Consider the following 14,841-nt stretch of genomic DNA (forward strand, 5'->3'; position numbering starts at 1 on the left):
ATAACAACTCAATTTTTTAATTAAGTAATTTCGCTGCCGACTTTAGTTAGAACCTAAGAGGTCTCACATCTATGATAGCAATGTTAATCAGGATGGTGATTAGGTTAATGAGAAATTAGGTTCACATCCTTCTTTTTGCTACTCCATTGATTAAAATCCTATTCATTTTCAATCTTTGATCAAGGTCCTTGGGTATTAATAACATCATTAATTATTTGAATAATAAAATATTTTTATTTTAAAATATATTCTTTTAGTGTTAAAAATGTTACAATTAGTATATTTATATTTATGACTAAATTTTTTATCATATATTTTTATTTTTAGTTTGTGCCTATTTTTAATTTGTACCAATTTTTGTTTTATTTTTAATTTGTATCCATATATTAGTTTCTTTTTGTGCCCATATTTTTTAAAATTTTATTTGTGTTTGTACCCATATGTATACTGTCACGTGACATTATATATTTAATCAATGATAGAAAAATTACAAATGGTATATTTATGTTTTATGCCTAAACTTTGTATCATATATTTATATTTTTAGTTTGTACCCACTTTTAATTGGCAACATTTTTTTTTAAATTTGTAGTATTTTCTTTTTAGTTTTATTTTGTACCCATGTATAAATTTCTTTTAGCACCTATATTTTTTAAAAATTCATTTGTACTCATAATGTTTTAATCTTTTATCTGTACCCTAATTTATTTACAATGTACCCATTCTTCTTTATTAATGTACCACCTTGTTATATGTGAAATGTACCAATTTTTTTTAACACTATGGATACATTCTTTTGCCATTTATTATTCCTTATTTTTACATAGTTTTTATCCATTTATTCAATCAAAATGTTTGAATTTTTTTATTGTAACAGTTTCTAATAGTATTATAATGAGGGATTTTAAATTTATAGGATTATAAATCTCATAAAATATCAAACAATTAATGTCAAAACTATAAAACTATAAATATTTATTGTAATATAATGAGGTGTACAAAGTCAAGGGATTTTGATCAAACTTTGAATACCATTAAGGTTTTAGTCAAAGAATGTTAAGGATTAGGGACCGCATCCAAAGTATCCCTTAAGTTAATTAGCTGTTAATAATATTAGATTATTTGGTCTTATTGGACATGATTTTATTTAAATAGGTTTTGGGCTTTATTTAATTAAAAAATATGTTCAGGTCACAAACTCAAGTGGTCAAGTGATTGGGCTTGACGCATGAGACAAAGCACATGGCGTCGAGGCCTTAAGGAGGTGCGGCAAGGGGTCTATATATACCCCATGTGTTTTCTCTCACATGCTATGTTCAATCAATATTATTTCTCATAAAAAGAGAGAAAAATTCTAAGCAAAAAAACACTTTGTGTGCCTCCCATCTATATTGATTCAAGTGAGAGATATTGCTAGCTCATTTAAACTAATCACTCCATCATCTTTTGTTAGTTTATCAGTGTGGATGTTTTTAGAAACTCAAAACTTGGGAAGCTTTGCGTGATCAATCATGAAGAGGAAGAACACAAGCACAAGGATGATCCCATACTGTGATGTAGATATGTCCAAGGATTCATGCAAGTTAAATCTCTTTTCCATCTTTGTTGTTTTGACGACTACAACCAATCAGATAATAATTGGGATAACATATTGTATGTTGTTTATAGTCTTTTTCGCTGTTTTGTGAATTAATAAATCCTAACAATATCCCAGAAACCCAACAAGAAGATCCTATTAATTTGAAGCAGTTAATACATGGAATTCGAAAAAGCTTGCAGGCAGCTGGCTGATTACAAACTCAAGATAATCAAGCTCATCCAAAAGATAAAGTGATAATAAAGCGTGGAAACTTAAATTCCACACAAAGCTAAGATATTTAGTTAGTTGTTGTTAACATGCAGACTCAAAAATAAAAGCTAGAATAGCTCAATTTGTTCATAATGCAGATCCTCTATGTACCTTTTGTTCTCAGCATAAGTAAACTATTCGACACTTTTTTTTTTTTTTTTTTTTTTCTGATTTTGCTAAAAATATTTGGAATCACACCTTTGTAAATATCTTGAACGAGAGTTCAACCAATTTTCTTGATTGGATTACTGGGTTATCAAATCCTAATGATGATCAGGATGTGTCTTCTCTTGGCAAGGCTCTACTTCGTGTGAGATCGAAGACGGGATGCTTACCACTACAAAATTGCTGTGCACAATAGTTTAGACAAATTGGATTGAAATTGCGAGGTGCTAATTAACACTAGTAATCTTGTTGACTATTTTCCTGTAGTTCGGTATTTTTCTTATCTTGGGTTTTCTGTTAACTTTCGTTCCCAGTATGTTTAACTTGGATGAACACTTTATCCTTCAATTTCAACTAGTTTTTTTATTTTTATTTTAAAATTCTAGTATTTTAGTATCGCATGTGTATTTCAGAATGATCTGCTGTTATATTATTTTCAAACTAAATTATATTTTATTTTATGAGTGCTGTTATTCTCATCTTAATATCTTATCTTCCCACCTACCTTTTAATGAATTTTTTAATCACAAATTTGTCCATTTGTAAAATGACTAACAAGGACCTTAGTTACATTCTTTTGCGTTATTTTTTTTTTCTAAAAAGAAAAGTTTGGGCATGATAATTCTCTTGCTCTGTTTGATCGATTTGTCTCCCTCAAACCCTAACTTATCGTCTCATCTCTTTTCATTCAGAGAAAGCAAAAAGAATAAACTTAGTATTGGTGTGATAACTCTCACACTCTGTTTAGACGATTTGTCTTAATATGAAACAATCATGTATTTTTCTTATGTTAGATGAAGCAGATGAAATTCTATCATGACCATATCCTTAGTTTTATGCATTATTTGTTTATATTCTTTTTTTAAGAGACAAGTTTATAATTACATATATCTATTAAGAGATATTTTAGGAATAATAATGCGTGTGGAAATAACATTTTAATTTTTTTTAACTTTTTACAGTGGGTGTAAATATAACGTGAGTGAGAAAATAAGATAATGAGATGAGTCTAGCAGCTCTCTATTTTATTTTACAAAACAAACTTTTGTTTCCAAATCGCTTCAACGTTTAGTGGAGCCTGTCGTTGTTGCATTAGCTAGCTAGTTTGGAGTTCAAATTTGTCTATGCCGTTTGCGGTCAAAACTTCATATGGTAGATTGAACAATACTTGGAAATTTCTCACTGTTCAATATTAAAAAAAAAAAGAAAAAAAAAAAGAGAAATATGCCATCAAGTTCGAAGGGGCTAGACTTTTAGATTTTGGTTTCAAATGGTGGATGTCAATGTGCGTGATGATACTATATTATAATCGTACAATGTGGTTATCAATGCGCTAAGATTGGTACACTTTAAGAGCAGCTCCACCGAAGCTAGGCCTGGGAGCCCGGTGGACAGTGGATTAAATAGTGTCCAGTTGCCCGAGCAAGAAGGTCCAACCCAAGTTGGCTATTGAGCCCGAGCGGGCCCAAGGGAGAGGCCTGGCGATAGGAGTTGGCCCGAGAGCCCGATGGCAAGGTTGACGTTAGGCGACATCAGCCACTTTTTTAATTTTTTTTTCTGTTAGGTGCGTGGGCTTCAAGCGCGCGTCGTCCGACAGGATTTCAGAAGCTAGGCCCCGCGGCACACTCTAAAAATGTTACTGTAGACATCGAAATTTCGGTAAATAAATGTTGACCGATAAATCAAAGTTTCAACGCTCATGTATTACATAAATTTTACACGTAGTGTGTGTCTAAACAAAAAATCGAAATAAGTTGGAAAAGTCATCAAACAGGACACGTGTCAACACCTGGCAGAAACGACTTATTTCATCTGGAATATTATATTCAAAATTAGGCATTGGAAATTTCTATAAATAGAAGGCTAATTCATTCATTTGAAGGAACCAAAATCATTAGGCAAAATTCTGAAGCTCTGAAACTCCGAAGCTCTCAAGCATCCAGGTTCCCGAAGAATCAAGAAAGCCTTCTTCGTTCTTCGTTCATCGTTCTTCCAAGATCGAGCCTCGACGGCCCTTGGATCAACAATCATCCACCTTCAAGATCAAGCCCCGACGGCCTTTGAAGAAAGCGTTCTTGGTTCTTCGTTCATCGTTCTTCCAAGATCAAGCCCGACGGCCCTTGAAGAAAGCGTTCTTTGTTCTTCGTTCATCGTTCTTCCAAGATCAAGCCCGACGGCCCTTGGATCAACAATCATCCACCTTCAAGATCAAGCCTCGACGACCCTTGAAGAAAGCGTTCTTCGTTCTTCGTCCAACCATTCTTCAAGATCAAGCCCAAAAGCCCTTGGAGATCCGTTCATCACTGTTCTTCAAAGATCAAGCCCAAAAGCCCCTTTAAAGATCCGCTCAAATCCACATAACTGTTCATCCTAAGATCAAGCCCTAACGGCCATTTGGATCAACAACATCAACAAATCCACACAACTGTTCATCCTAAGATCAAGCCCCAACGGCCCTTTGGATCAACAACATCAATAAATCCACACAAATGTTCATCCCAAGATCAAGCCCCGAAAGCCCTTGAATATCCGTTCATCACTATTCTTCAAGATCAAACCCAAAAGTCCTTGAAGATCCGTTCATTACCGTTATTCAAGATCAAGCCTCAACAGCTCTTGAAGAAACACTCATCCTCAAGATCAAGCCCCAACGGCTCCTTGAAGATCTGCTCAAATCCACCTTCAAAGATCAAGCCCACGGCCCCTTGAAGAAACTTCCAACAGTTCATCCAAGATCAAGCCTCGACGGCCCTTGGATCAACGAAACATCCACAAATCAACACCTTACGGAGATCGAATCAGAGGATCAAATTTGAGAGAGATTGTAACCCTACAAATCCATTAACACCAAAATATGATTTTGTGCACGTTGTTCTTGTCTCTTTCGTTTCAGGAATTTTCCGTGTTCACAGTTACCATTGGGAGGCCAAGTGGCTTCCCCTCGTCTATTGGATTTGAACGGTAACAATTTATGGATCGTTGGATTTCCAACGGTAACAAAAATTTAAAAACCTTATTCAATTTCAGCCGTTGGATCTGAGATTAACGGTCCATGCTATTCGTCTTTATAAATTAAAAAAAAAGTTTATAATTTTGAAATATTACCGTTGTGCCACGCGGCACAATCTGGAGTGTTGGAATTCAAATTTTTTTAATCCAACGGCAGAGATTAATTATGTGAATACAAATTTAAAAAATGTAAAAAATAATATAAATCCGAAAAAAAAAATTTGGACAATTAAAAAAAAAAGATTTTACTTTTCTATAAATACCTTCTCATTATCTTCTACCTTATTCCAATCTTTCAACCATATTCCAATCTTTCTCTCAAATACTTTCAACCACAACCACAATTTCATATTTTATCAGCTACTTTCAATCACATTCCTATCTTTCTCTCAAAGTTTCAATCCAATTTTTTTTTCCAACAAAATGACTAATGATGCATGTACGAATTGGACACTTATTGAAGATGTTGTGTTGTGTACTAGCTGAGTTGAAGTTACTCATGATCCGATTACGGGTAATGAGATGCAGCCGTGAGAAATGTGGAGTCTTATTCATACCAATTATATTGAGAAAATGGGTGGAAAAAGAACAAAAGAATCGATATCCAGTCGTTGGAAAATACTTAGCCAATCGTTTGGTATGTGGAGAGACGCTTTGGCACAAGCTAGTTGTAATCTTCAAAGTGGGGAAAATTTAGCGGATCAGGTAACAATATATTATTTATTTGTTTGTTTTATGCCCAAATTTACATTAGCTACTTTGATTATAATTATTTCTTTTCCCGCATTATGTAGACACTTCAAGCACAATCTTGGTATAATGCCAAATCCAAAAACCAAAAGCAATCATTCACCCAATGGGAATGTTGAAATATTGTCAAAGATTGTTCTAAATTCAGAGTTGTGCCCGTTGGTCCCGAAGTTTTCATAAACAGCACCCCTCTACACTCTACGCCTGATAATTCCTCGCATGTTCATGAAGATGACGCAAAAGAAGTGTCTGAAACGCCCCTCCTGAACAAGCGTCGGGGTCGACCCATTATCCAATTACGCCTCAAGGTAAGAAGGCTTCAAAGAGAAAAGGGAGTGCTTCCAAGAATGATTATGATAAGTATATGGAAGAACTTACTCGCCATGGTGAATTGACTTTGGCGCAGGAAATTGCTAAATTTGAGGCTGATAAGGCTAGAGAGGAGGCAAAACCTGTAACTGTTGATAGAGAATTTCAAGCTAATGAGAGAAAAAGAGAGCTACTTAGGCAAGAAAGGGAACATGTTAGAGAAGAAAGAATGGCTCAATAAGATCGTGACCTTATGAACACGCCTTTAGAAGGGAAGTCTCCAAATTCTAAATATTTTTGGAAGTCGGAGAAAGCGGACGTGGTGCGAAGGAGGTGTGCAAGAGAAGTGAGAGCATGTGGATATGGTCCTAGCACGACAGGAGAAGATCATCCTAGCACCACAAATTGGTTGGGTGATGATGTTCCATTCACGAGCCCATAATTTTCCAATCACTTTGTTTGTAATCGAAGCCCACAATCACTTTGGGTTGTAATTTATTATTTATTGAATAGAGTACTTTATGTTGTTTCTAATTTATTGACTTTAGTGCTTTATTTAAAGTAAGAGTAAATTTATTTAATTTGATAATTTAGTTATACTAAGAGAATCTTTATTCAAATAAAATTACATAAACATACCAAATAATAAAAAACTCACTAAATGAACTAAAAAAAACACACCAAATAAAATTAAATAAACACACCAAATAAAAACAAACACACTAAATGAACTTAAGTATCTTGAGCTTGTTTCAATTCCTACTGGTGCTCTATCAAGTCAATTTGCCGGGCATTGTGCATATATGGCCTTTGAAGTGCAGTATATCATTGAATGAGCCTTTCATTGTAACGTCCATCCCTTTCTAATGGTTCGTGTTGCACGGGTTCTTCGGTTACGTCATGAGCATAATATATTTGTGTTCTGGAATTGTTCATCGTGTCTGGCTCATATTCATCAACGACATCATAATCGTACTTATCTTCCACAATCATATTGTGAAGAATGATGCACATCATCATGATGGATCGAAGCGACTCCAAATCAAACATTCTGGCAGCACCCCTGACAATTGCCCAGCGAGCTTGGAGGATACCAAAACAATGCTCCACATCCTTCTTGCACCCCTCTTGACATATTGCAAAGTGTTTTTCCTTTGCACTTCGCTGACGTGGCACTGTTTTGACAAACGATGACCACCTGGGGTAAATGCCGTCTATTAGGTAGTCTGGCCCGTCATACTTATGTTCGTTGATCTAATACTTGACTTTTGGTTCCTTTTCTTGTAGGACATCGATGAACACTGGGGATTGGGCAAGGACATTGAGGTCATTTTGAGCTCTTGGAACCCTGAAAAAGGCGTGTCAAATCCATGTATCAAAATATGCCAGTGCCTTCAAAATGATATTTTTTGCTCATTTTCTGTCCCCATAAGCGCCTTGCCATGCACTTGGATAGTTTTTCCAGGTCCAGTGCATACAGTTGATGCTTCCAATCATCCCAAGAAAACCTTACATCTCGCCCTTCTTCAGAAGCCTTTGCAAGTCCATCTCAGTAGGTCTCCGGAGGCACTCTACGATGTAAATATATTCGATTGCTCCACAAAACCTCATCAGGGACTCAAGAATGGTTGATTTCCCCATCCTTACTATCTTATCCACTTGGTTTGCATATCCTCTATATGCAAGCTTTTGCAAGGCATCAGTAATTTTTTGCTCAAGAATGAGACCATAACACCAAAAGCATCATTCTTTTGCACAAAGTAAGAATCATGGTTGCAAACAATCATGAATTTGTTGAAAAAATGTCGTTCCATTCCAAAACGACGTCTAAAGTACATATCAGGGAATGCACTGTTACGGACAAAATAATCATCCAAGAGATCCGTACCTTGTCGTTGCCTGCTTCTATCAAGGTTTGCAGAATGGCTTGGCCTGCAGATCTGAGCCACAACTTGGATGACTCAACAGAAATGTGAGGCTCCTACCATTCTTGCTTCATCATCTCTCCTTTTACGCTCATCATCCTCTTCCATCTCATTTTGGGCCACCTGGAGATTGAACATTCATTCTGATTAGTTAAACAATTTTGCCTCTTGCTGATCGATTTCCCATAACATCCTTGAAGAAGAAGACATTGTAAGAAAGAACAAGAAACTATGAATAATGTTTATACCATACTTAGGGCCTCCGTATTTAGATCTCATACAAATACTCGGGAGATTTAAATGTAATTATGTAATAAAGGAAGGGGCAAATATGTAATAAGTGAAGAGCCCTTATTCTATAAAATGACTCATCACCCTCACAATTAGGGGAGGCCATTTTCCTAAGCCTCCTCACATCCCCTCTCACATTACAGAGGTTCTCTCCCTCACCTCTTAGAAATACAATATCAATGTGGACGTAGCCCAAACCTTGGGGTGAACCACGATACATCTTATGTTATTTACATTTCTTGCAGATTCACGGTCGAATTTATGTTGTTCCAAGACCTCCGGTTTGTGCATTAACATTTGGCGCCGTCTTTGGGAATCGATACGAAAATTTATGTTGGTTCTCTTTCATTTTTTCACCTCCGCCGTGAATCTGCAAAATCACAAAAAATTCAGAAACCCAGTAACCTTTCTCTCTCTCTCCCTTCAGTCGTAGTCAGTACTAGCACATTTTCCAATCTGAATCCATATTTGGGGATCAAAGAACACAAAATCTCAAATCAAAGCGGAAAGCAAGATGAGGAGAAGGAAGAGAGAGAAGAAAAGAATCAAAGTAGAAAATTCAGGTGGCTACAATGGCGGACAACAAAGAAATCATCCCATCGCCGTGCGACGTGAACGCCAAATGGGACGCCTGTCTCGATCTGACCGTCCGCCGCTTCGTCTACTTCTCTTTGGGTGGTGCCTGTGGCGGTCTCATTTTGTTCAGAAGTCCTGTGTCTCGTTGGGCTTCTGTGGCTTTTGGTGCTGGATTAGGCATTGGATCTGCATACACAGAGTGCTCTTGTTTGTTTGAGGGATCTCCAACAAAGTCGGTTGCTCCTAAGATGGTTGAATCACAGTAACCCAAATAAATAAGTGTGAGTCCTTACATACAAAGCAACAAAAAATTGTAGTCATTTATAACTCCAATGTTTAGAATGAAGATAAATGCTCCTTAAAGGTAGAGAAGTCGATAACTGCCTCGTGGGTCTTCGAGTCAAGGGACTAAAGTGATCTCACAACTTCATACATTGATGGTATTTTCTCCGGCATCACAGAAGTGCAATGGAGAACGACTTCTAAAGCTCCTAGTATCTCTTGTTGGGAAGAATTTCTGATCTTGGGATCAAGAACTTAGACAACCCCATTTGATCGTATCACCCACTAGAACCGTGAGATCCAGTCCCTCATTGTCGATAAATCAACGGCTGGCAGCAGCCCATGTCGCTCTCAACCAGGACTCCGCCACGGCCCAGCACGACCTCTGCCACCTATCCGTCGTCGCCAACAAAGCCAAATCCGAGAGGGACGTCAAGTATAGAGAGAGATCGGTTTGTTGATAACCTTTTTTTCGCTAAGGTTTTCATGGAATACGGCGTTGGTCTCTTCGCCAAGAAGAAGAGGTCGCTGAGAAGGAAGGGCAGCTGCATGTCGGGTATGATTATTAACAGCCCATCCTGATTATTAACAGCAAGGTAGTGTGTCGATATCGAGATACAAAGACATGTGCTTCACTTAATAGTTGCATTTCTCGATTCTGTTGCTGGGGTTACGCAGCACCATCCACTTATGAAGGTTCAAAGCGGTTTCAATCAGGACCAGAATCACGTTCTTCAGCTGTCTCTGACGCACATCGTTATTACTTTATCAGTATGGTGCATGATAAGATTATTTCTTTTTCTTTATTACTTTTGCCACACCATTATTACTTCCCTAGCCACCTGAGAATAAAAGCCATATGCAATCTGAAGTCTCCACTGATGCTGTCGGCAAAAGCCGAAAGGGAAAAGAGACACTCCACATGATTTCCTTATTTGCCATCTGTAAAAGGGAAAATAGAAAGTAAAAGCAAAAGCAAAGCAAAAAAAAAAAAAAAAAAAAAAAACAAAAGCAAAAGCAGAAAGCAAAAGGGAGACACATGGGGACACTGCAAAAGCAAGGAATAAACACCCCACCAGAATGATGTGATTTACTTTTCTTATTTTTGAATGATGTAAATTATTTTTTTATCTTTCGGAGACATCTGTATAAACCCCATCAGAGGGTAAAAAAAAAAAAAAAGGCAAAGCCCAAAATAAATGTGGAGGGCGAAGACCCATATGCCCAAAAGAGCCAGACCCTCTATTACCACCAACCAGGTGATCAAAAGTATGCCCAGTACTCCACAATTATTCGGCAACCTGCCGCTATTACCACCAACCAGGTGATCAAAAGTACGCCCAGTACTCCAAAATTATTCGGCAACCTACCGCTATTACCACCAACCAGGTGATCAAAAGTACGTCCAGTACTCCCAAATTATACATAAGCATTACTCATGTCAATCATACATAAACATTCATGAGCATCACTCATGTCAACATCCATGAGCATCACTCATATCAATCAACATAAACATTCATGAGCATCACTCATGTCAATCAGCTTCAAAAGCTTCATTTACAAAAGCTCTAACTTCAAAAAGCTTCATTTACAGAACTCTAGCTTTAAAAACTTCATTTACAAAAGCTCTAGCTTCAAAAGCTTCATTTACAGAGCTCCAGCTTCAAAGCTTCACTTGCAAAGCTTCACCTACAAAGCTTCAGTGCAGGGTATACAAATATCGCATTCGAACAACCGCCACTTCGGCCCATACATGGATTCAATTTGAAGTCTCCAGCCAACAGACTCTATTGACCGAAGACTTGGGGGACTACATTATGTACCATATATTGGGCCTCAACTGGGCCTCATAAAAAGTACTTGGGGGACTTAAGGCCCGTTTGGGATTGAGGTGATTTTAAAAAAAGCCACTGTGAAAAAAAGCTGAGGGTCATTTTTGTGTTTGGTAAACTGAAAAAAAATGGCTTATTTTGGAAGCTGCTGTGAGAATAAGCTGAAAATCAAAGGAAAAGCTGAAGTTGCTATTTGCTGCTTTGAAAAAAAGCCAGTTTTTTCAAAGCACACGGAGCTACAGTGCTCCTTTAATGAAAAGACACACTATCATCCTGCTTTTTTTTCCAAAAGCACTTTCACAAAAAAGTTTACCAAACACTCTACTGGCTTTATTTCACAGCCGCTTATTCTCACAGCACAACCGCTTATTCTCACAGCAGCTTTTTTTCAAAGCACAGCAATACCAAACCAGCCCTTAGCCCATTATTTATGTACTGAGGAGCGAGCCTTTATTCTATAAAAAGGACTCCATCACTTTCATTAGAGAGCACCCATTATTCATGTACTGAGGAGCGAGCCCTTATTTTATAAAAATGACTCCCTCACCTTCATTAGAGAGCAAAGTCGCCAACTGAGCAACCGCCTCGCCGCGAGCATCACTCCTAACTCATCACTTATGTATTGAGGAGCGAGCCCTTATTCTATAAAAGAGACTCCCTCACCACCATTAGAGAGCATCGCCATCTACTGAGCAACCGCCTCACTGCGAGCATCAACTCTAGCCCATCATTTATGTATTGAGGAGTGATGCAAAAATTAACTTAACACACAAATTTAACCCTCTTTTGAGAACTGTAGTATAAGTATAAGTAGGGATCGTTCTAGACCGATGATTAGGAGGGCTTGCTAATAACCTCTAAACTGACTCAAAAACATAAAACTAAACTTAAAAATACTTAACAAGATTCACAAGACTCAAAGCAAACTTAAAATACTCAAAACAGCTTAAAACAACTAAATAAACTTAAACTAGACACTAGGAATGACTTTGGACGAAAATTAACTTTTACTTGAATCAAAACATTTAAAAACACAAATTAAAACAGATTCTAACTAATTAGACACTCTAAAGCAAATGGGGATTGAGTTTTGGACGAAGTTGAAACAAACAAATAAGTATGAAAAACTAGATAGATTGTAAAACAAATTTGAGAAATAAGATGCTGGATGGGATAGCTAGAGGCTTTTTCTCCAAACATGACATGTATGCAAATAATTCGATTTCCAGTTACTAGTTCATTGAATTATGAACGACAATGCTCCAAATTAACCGTGACATCACTAGTTAACTCTCAGATTTTCCTTGTTTTATTGGATTGGATGACATCATTTGACAACCCAAAACATTCTTCTAAAGTTCCCTACATGACATCATAATAGAGATACAATCAAAGATCATTACGTTTAATGAAAATCATAAGCATTGACAAAGCACTTGCAACTATGACATCATGTCACTCATGCTAGGAATTGAACTTAACGCGATCGTTTATAAGCGACCTTCACTACATGTGAATATAAGTTTGTAACGATTATGTGAAACTTCCTTATATTCTAGCAACGGATTTATGCATGCCGATTAAGTGTCGACCCTTAATTAACAAATACAAATAAGTTATCAATCAAATAGTTAAGCCAATTGCATTCATGATTCAAGAGTTCATAACTGGAATTTATCAAATTATATTGCACACATAATCATGGCTTTGAAATCACCCCTAGCCAAGAGTGGTTTAGCCACTCATATTTACAACAAAATGAAAGGAAATGAATTTAAACATTAGAAACAAAAGAAAGAAAACACCTAAATGCTCAAACGATCCAAGTTGGACAGCAAGCACGTCCAAGCACTTTCATTCCCTTCCTTTGCTACGGCACAAGATGTTGGTGAGTGTTTGAAGGTTTGTTTGTATGGAGGAATGGATGTGAAGATGAATGGATGTGTTTGGATGAAGGTTGTGTTGAAAATGGGAGTGAATGATCTAACCAAGTATGAACTCCATTTATGTTACACATACTTCCTTTTATAGAGGAAGCGCATGACAATGGAGGGGAACATGGAGTGGTGTAGCAATTGAGTGCAATGATTCAATGTAATGATGCATGAAATCTGAAATGATGGAGGGGACAAGGAATGGTGTAGCAATTGAGTGCAATGATTCAATGTAATGATGCATGAATCTGAAATGATGGAGGGAACAAGGAATGGTGTAGCAATTGAGTGCAATGATTCAATGTAATGATGCATGAAATCTGAAATAATGAAGGGGACAAGGGTGATGATGCATGGCATGGGTGGAAAGGTGAGTAAGTGGTGAATCAATGAGTGCAATGAGGTGAAAGGATATTGTGCACATGGTAGACAAAGGAAAGGAAGTGGAATGATGCAACAAATGAGTCAATGGAGGGAACATGGATGATGATGCACGACATAGGAATCCAAAGGGAGTGCAATGGTGGTGCACGACAATGATGGAAAGGTGAATAGTGGAGTGACACCCCTTTGTGGCTGAGCTATTTATCCTTTTTACACTAATTCTTCTTTCTCTTTAACACATTCCTAGCCTCTTTAGTCTTCAATTTCGTCCATCCACCTTGCTCCATGCATGTGCTATCCATTCCAAGCCCAAAACTGCTCCAAAATGCACCAAAATGCATCTTATTGCTTTATAAGGCCTATGGACCTACAAACACACGAAAATAGCTTAAAATACATAATTAACTAAGAAATAACAACATAAATGCACAAGAACAAGCTAACTTAGTCGCATAAATATGCTCCTATCAAGGAGCGAGCCCTTATTATATAAAAGGGACCCCTCACCTTCAACGCCACAAGCCGAGCCAACCAAGGCAACATAAGCCACAAACCGAGCAGCCTCGCAACATGTGCTACTTTTAATTGAGCATCATTTCAGATTGGGCACCGCCGCATACCGAGCATTAGTTCAAGACGACATCTAGTTACTTCGGCCCACACATGGACTGAATTTCAAGTCTCCAACCAAAAGACTCTCTTAATTGAAAACTTGGGAGACTACTGTTTATACCATACTTAGGGCATCCATATTTAGATCTCGAACAAATACTCGGGGGACTTAAATGTAACTATGTAATAAAGGAAGGGGCAAGTATGTAATAAATGAGGAGCCCTTATTCTATAAAAGGACTCCTCACCCTCACAATTAGGAGAGACCATTTTCCTAAGCCTCCTCACATCCCTTTTCACATTACAGAGGTTCTCTCCCTCACCTCTCAAAAATAAAATATTAGTGTGGACGTAGCCCAAACCTTGGGGTGAACCACGATACATCTTGTGTTATTTACATTTCTTGCAGATTCACGGTCGAATTTACGTTGTTCCAAGACCTCCGGTTTTATGCATCAACAAATAATGATACATATTTTGATTTTGGTGAAGAATGAAGCAGAAACTATGAATAATTATAGAGATCTTGAGAAAATTGGTGTGAGATTTCTGAGGATGGATGGTGGATTATATGGAGGATTCAGAAAGGATTAGGTTGTAGATAATGCCACGTGGTAAGCCGTCATTCGTTAAAAATCTAATCAAAATCTATCATCAAAGATTGTAAACAGATTGTGACACATGGTGTGACGTGATTGGTTAAAAATCTTATCGGAAATCTATCCTCAACGATTCTGAAAAGGTAACAGCACGTGGCACGACGGCATTGGATAAAAATCTTATCAAAATCCATCACCAATAATTGTCTTTTTGGATAATGACACATGACGCAACGAGAACGATTAAAAATCTTATCCGAAATTACAAATAAAATTATTTTGTATTATTTTATATTAAAAAAATACTAATATTTTATTGCC

Source organism: Malus sylvestris, chromosome 17 (genome assembly GCF_916048215.2).
Source record: "Malus sylvestris chromosome 17, drMalSylv7.2, whole genome shotgun sequence".
NCBI classification, from domain to species: Eukaryota; Viridiplantae; Streptophyta; class Magnoliopsida; order Rosales; family Rosaceae; genus Malus; species Malus sylvestris.